The sequence below is a fragment of the Meriones unguiculatus genome (assembly GCF_030254825.1).
Source record: "Meriones unguiculatus strain TT.TT164.6M chromosome X unlocalized genomic scaffold, Bangor_MerUng_6.1 ChrX_unordered_Scaffold_31, whole genome shotgun sequence".
Lineage (NCBI taxonomy): Eukaryota > Metazoa > Chordata > Mammalia > Rodentia > Muridae > Meriones > Meriones unguiculatus.
Window position 1 is genome coordinate 6,712,688 of NW_026843707.1, and position 6,677 is coordinate 6,719,364.

At 40.2% G+C, this 6,677-nt stretch overlaps 1 pseudogene; it reads right to left on the bottom strand.

Annotated features, from left to right (window-relative positions):
* Nucleotides 1-719: 719 nt before the first annotated feature.
* LOC110542912 (small ribosomal subunit protein uS13-like) lies at nt 720-1,947 on the bottom strand (annotated as a pseudogene).
* Nucleotides 1,948-6,677: the final 4,730 nt, after the last annotated feature.

Here is a 6,677-nt window from a genome sequence, read left to right on the forward strand (position 1 = left end):
TAAAATCTCTGCTCAGAAGTAGCCCATGGCAGCTCAGTATCGAAGTGGGTTTCCTAGTATAGGGAAAAGGGACTGTCTTTGACATGAACTCAGTGGTTGGCTCTTTGACCTCTCCTACTCACTAGGGAAGAGCAGCCTTGCTAGGCCACAAAGGAAGACATTGCAATCAGTCCTGATGAGACATGATAAGCTAGAGTCAGAAGGAAGGGAAGGAGAACCTCCTTTATCTGTGGACTTAGAGAGAGGCAAGGAGGAGATGACTGAGGGAGGGTGGTATTGGGAGGAAATGATGGAGGGGGCTACAGCTGGGATACAAAATAAATAAACTGTAATTAATATAAAAATTAAAATTTAATTAAAAAGAAAGTGAGGATAAAGGCTTCTCAACACAAAAAAAAGAAGAAAGAAAGAAAGAAAGAAAGAAAGAAAGAAAGAAAGAAAGAAAGAAAGAAAGAAAGAAGGAAGGAAGGAAAGAAAGAAAGGAGAGGGATGGAGGAAGTAAGAGAAGGAGAAAGAGAAAACTCCAACTTGTGAGCAAGTGGGAGAAGTCAGTATGTTTTGCTTTGCTGTGTTACAATTCCTTCTGGCATGGAGCTCTAATATATTTACCTGTAGATGGTTCAAAAGATGAAAAGAGTCCTTCAAGATGAGTACAGGTACACTTTCTCAAGTAATCGAAACTATTTTCTTTTTTTTTATTTAGGTTTATAAACTATTCATTAACACATTAAGAGCAAAGACCCAGAGAACAATTTCTTCTTGGACACACCCACAGTATGGCCTCGGTGGCCAATGGTCTTGGTGTGCTGACCTCAGACACAAAGGCCCCAGAAGTGGCGCAGGTCCCTGTGGGCTCGAATCTTCTTTAGCTGCACCAGGTCTTCACTCAGTTTGTTGTTTAGACTATTGGCCAGAACCTGACTATACTTCTTGTCCTTCACGTCCTTTTGTCCATTCAAGAACCAGTCTGGGATCTTGTACTGCCGTGGTTCTGCTTGATGGTGATCACCTGCTACATCTCCTCCTCCATGAGCTCTCCAGCCCTCTTGGTGAGGTCAATGTCTGCTTTTCTCAGCACCTCATGAGTGTATCTCCACCTCACACTCTTAATGGCAGTGATGGCAAAGGCTATTGTCCACCGCCCATCGATATTGGTGTTGAGTACTCTCAAAATGTACTGGAACTTCTCAGGGATCAATAAGACATGGTGGCAGCACAAGTGGTGGCATGTAGGCCTCCTGTGGAAACTGAAACTATTTTCAATGTCTATGGGTGTTTTGTGTCCATGTGTGTTTGTATAAGTTGTTCATGCCTGTTTCTCCTAGAAGCAAAAAGAAGGTGTCAGATACTCTGTAACTGAAGTTAGCAATGGTTGTAAGCTGCTATGTGTGCTCGGGGAATTGAACCCAAGTCTTTGACAAACAGCAAGTGCCATCACAAAACTCAAAACAGTTCCAACCATTAACATAAAATTTCCTACAAGTATCTGGAGTTGCAATTAGATCTAACTGCTGGAAAAAGCAAGTACAAGACACAAAAGCATAATATTTTCACTTCAGTCTCTGGATATCTCTTGTTTTCAGTTAAGGTAAAGACAGAATCCTTGTACTTGCAATCAAAATTTAATAGTCTTTGCATTAAAATACACAAGAACAGTTCAAGATAACTGTTAAAACTGATAGATAGATGGCTTCAACACATGAAAATCTCTGTCTCCAAAGTCTAATAACCAATATAAAGATGGACATAGCATGTGTGTTTTTACAAGGCACACATGTGCTCCTGTAGAAGTACACACACACAGAGAGAACAATAATAAATATTTTTAAAACTGAGAATTAAGTTATGCATGAATATGGGCTTCGCTTAAATACTGAGAATACTGATCAAGGCCTTTGTGTAACTGATAGTCCTGTGATAGTGAATCTAAATCTTACTTGTGGTCATTTCCTAGTTCTGCCACATGTGATTTTAGAGAATAGATTCAATATTTTAACCTTACATTCTATTGTCTATAAAAATGACTTTTTAAGTGAAAAGTGTAATTCAATTAAGAAGTTGTTTAGAATAATATTCATTGAGAAAACAAAGATTTATATGTGAAGTACATTAGTAGGATTTTAAAGTCACATACAGGAAAACATTAAGATACATTGCTAGGCACATAAGGTACCACATATCATTAATCCCAAACTTGGGAGAAAGAAGTAAGCATATCTCTTATGTGGTTGGTGTCAGCCTGTGTAAAAAATGAGGCATTTATACTAGACAGAGCTAGATAGTGAGACACTTTCTCAAAAAACAAAAACACAAACCAAACAAAAACATTTGTACTTTTATAATCATTTCAACCTTTAAAACCAGCTTCATTTTGCTAATTTTTCCTTTTTTGAAACTAACAGATGTTAAGAAAAATGTATTATGTATATATACTTGCTTCATATTTAATTTTTTTTTTCAGTAACAGTAGTCAGTGTTTAGTTTGAGCTCTCTCAGGATTTCTACATTACTTGTGTCTCTTCAGTCATTGAATTAATCTTTATTGCATTTATGAACAAATTATTCACATTTCAGAGGGAAAAAATCTTGTCATCATAACTATTTCCCACAACAAAAAAGTGTTTTTCCTTTTGTTTACTGCATAATTATTATGCAGTTTTTTTGCAAATGGGATGTAGTAACATTAAAAACATAAAACATTATAATGTATAAAAATTGATATAACTCAATTGGTCCAATGAATGCAATACTGATTGTATTTAAAATACAAAATTTAAATATATAACATTTTCTTAAAAATAGTTTAAGGAAATTGTATAAATTAATTATATTTATAATAATTTTATACTTGAAATAAAACCCTATATTTCATACACTATCTATGAAAATAAATTATGTTAAACAATAATTCTTTTAAAAGCTGTGTGGCCACATGAAATAGTTAATGTTAAGTTCTATTGTTCTGTTTTAAGATTCATATTTTATCCATTAGTTTTCTCTCAATTGAAACACATGTATATTCTTGACAAGTGAAATGTATAAGGATCTCTAAAAGATAGCAAGATAATGCTTTATGTTTAAATAAGTGGAAAGAAATATAGAAAGTGATAGAAATCTTCTAGTGTAACATATATTGCAAACAATACATCTAAAAGTTAAAAGAAAAGCTAAACTATTTATTATACTGGCATACTATTTTCAGCTATCTTATTTTTAAAAGTGGAATCAAGGATTTCTCTACTAGAATATGTCCTATTTAATTTATTCTTTCAAGTTTTCTATCTTTCAAAAATTGAATTTCTGTTGGAGGATCCAAGATGGGAGGACAATGTGTCTGACAAGCATGGCAGCAATGACTGTGCAGCAACCAACAGACCAAACTCTGGGCCCTAAAACATCAGCTGTTGTGTTTTCCAAGTCAGAGGAATCCCCACAGTATGTGAAGCAAAAGGTCTGTTCTCAGGTCATCCAGAGATTGCCAGCCCAGAGCCATACACATGTGAGCTTTGATCACCATTCCAGACTGAACTGTGGTCACTACAATCCCAGAGACTGGAATTTCCAGTAGAGAGATAACCCCACAATGAAGGAAGCAATCAGGACCGGCCTCAGGTCACCCAGACAGTCACTGTAAAAGGTCCCAGGTACTGACAGGTGCTCAGCTGCCATCCCAGGGACCTGCCTGCAAGCCCTACTCACCATCCCAGACAGAACTGTGGGCCTCAGGGCACAGAGATGGCGTTTCTCTGTCAGAAGGAAACCCATGGAGAGGGAAATAGCTGATTCTACCTCAACTCACTCAGCAGTGTTATTCCAGGATCACAAGACCTTCAGAGACCACCAGGAGACAACTCAATGCAAGAGCAAGAGAGCTTTATTACAAGAGTGATCAATCTCAAGACATAAATCTCACTGACACAGTTGTAAAGAAGTGGGATACTGAGCCCTGGGTGAGTGGGGTTTTTAAAGGGAAAAACTGCGAGGAGGGGTGCCAGAAGCCAAGGCCAGCTAATGGAAAGTTAAAGACAGCAACAACAAGGTGTAGGTGAGATATTTACATTTCTGGAACCTATGAGACATCTATGCATCAGGCAAGACATTTTGAGATATCTTAGCTGACATTCTTGTAGTATCTCTTTTAGTAAACATTCTTAAGGTGTTCTGCATCATCATTAATCACCCTGTTATGTTTTGTAAACTATATTGCTGACACATTTTCCCTTCCTGCCTTCTCCCTATAAAGTTGTGTGAAATTTTTCAAATAAACGAGAGTGAGATCAGACTATAGACTTGCTCTCATTCCTTTTGTCTCTTCTTCCCACCCCATTCTTTTCGCCCCTCCTTAGGAACTCATTGAACTCCCGCTGGACAGCACAGGCACAGAGGGGGTTTTCATGACAACAAGCAGGGGGCTTCATGCCTTGAAGTTACAGGACTGGGTAAAAGTCAGAGGGCCGAGGTGACCTTCTAGTTGAAGATTAACTTACAATGGCTATTTTTCTAAACTACATCTGGAAAATTGGGGAGAATTTTCTCAACCAATTCTCATTGATTGTTGCCAGGGAGATTGTCTCTGTTTTCTACCAAGTATTTGTTCTGTGATATTTCCTGGAGGCTGTTGCTAGGCGAATTAACTTTGTTTTCTGCCAAGTGCACATTCTGTGATATTTCCTGGTGCCTTGGTTCAGCTACAAGTCAAGATGGCTTCTCATTTCAAAATGGAGTCACCCATTCTAACTTAAACTGTTAAGCAGTACACATCCACCAAAAAGTTCTGGGTAAAAGTTCCCAGGATCCTGCAGGTGCCATTTGCCTGCACTTGTTGGGGGAGACCCCACAGTAGGGGAAAACTCAAGGTGGGGGAAACATCAGGTACTGACCTAAGAGCATCTTGTTCCAGGGCTCCCAAATGCTCCAGGCTCTAGCTTCCAGCTGCATGCATGAGTGCTGCACTCACCTCCTTCTTATTACAACTTGGGAACTGGGACAAAGAGCTCCAATCTCAGACCTACTGAAGCCTGCGATCCACTGGATTAGCTCCAGACACTGTACCAAGGCACAACCTGTCTCCCTACCTAAACTGACCAAAAAGTGCAGCTCCCTGCTTCTTCAAGCAAACACAGTGTAAGAACAGCAGCAGCCCACTAAATTCAGACCAAGAAACCCAATGGCAAGGCAGCTGTCTCCAGGACCTCTCCTGATGAGAGGAGACCTCCCTGACTGACTACCAATGACCACAGTTACCACACAGGTCCATACACCTGAGGTAAGCTGTAAGAATTCATGAGAAGGACTGCCATTCTGTGATCATACCAAAACAGTTGAGGAGGCCTCCTTAGGAAACAACCATCTTCCTGGCAAGGGGATTCTCCCAACCCCAGGATTCCAGGAAGTATCAGAAACTAACAGCCAACAGCTGAGTCAGCCAAATGGGTAGAGGCCAGTGTAAAATAACAACCAACAAAAGGCAAAAGATTATAGTATCTCCAGAACCCAGTTATACAGGGGCAAACACCCATGTCACACTGTCATAAGTGAAATCCAAGAAGATTACCTTATATCTACACTTATGAGGATGATAATGGAGGAAACAAATAAAATGTGTAAAGAATTAAGGGAAGATAATGTCAAACAGGTTTGTATAGCTGTCCATACAAAAATACAGGAATATGAAGCCAAACCATTTGTGGCCTTCAAAGAGAAAATAATTAAGTCACTGAAAGAAATAAAGGAAAAAAATGGGAAAAGAAAACAGTCAGACAGGTGAAGAAAATCAACAAAATCTTTCAACATCAGAAGATAGCATTGGAAAAATTAAAGAAAACACAAAGGGAGGAAATGAGGCAGAGGAAGAACTTAGGGAAGAAAACAAGAAATACAGAGGGAAGTATAACCAACGGACAACAAGAGATGGAAGAAAGAATCTCAGGTGTGGAAGGTACAATGGAAGAAATCCATTTATTCTTCAAAGAAAACATTAAATCTAAAAAATTCCTGACAGGGGATGACAAGATGGCAGCACCAGGAGAACAGGGCTTCTGAGGAGCAGGACAACATCTCCTGTACAGTGACCAAGAGCCTGAACTCTGGGCCCTAAAACAACAGCGATCATGTTTCCCAGGTGAAAGGCAACCCCCACGGCATGGGAATCAGTCAGGACCACTCTCAGGTCACCCAACAAGAACCCAGATGAGATCCCGGGTCGTGCAACCACTAGGTCCCCAGACCAGAGCCACATGCCTGCATGTCCTGATCACCTTCCTAGGCTGATCGGGGGCACAAAAAACACCACAGACGGGAGTCCCTGTTGTGAGAGAATCCACAGGAAAGGAAGGAAACAGTTTTGACTTGGGTCACCCAGTCCTTCCCTGGAAAAACTCTTGCAGACCAGCTGGTCCTAGCCACCATCACTGAGCTGTCCTCCAGACACAGGCACAGTTTCTGCATGCCAGCTATCCGGCACAGACTGAGCTGTGTGCTCCAGTGCAAAAAAGAAACTGGAAGTCCCTGTCTCGAGAGAATCCACAGGGAAGGAAGGAAACTGTACTGACTTAAATCACCCAGTCCTTCCCTGGAAAAAATCTCACAGACCAGCAGGTCCGAGCCATCATCACTGAACTGGGCTCCAGCAGCAGGCAGAAACAGTTGCTGCGTGCCAGCTCTCCAACTGTGTGCCC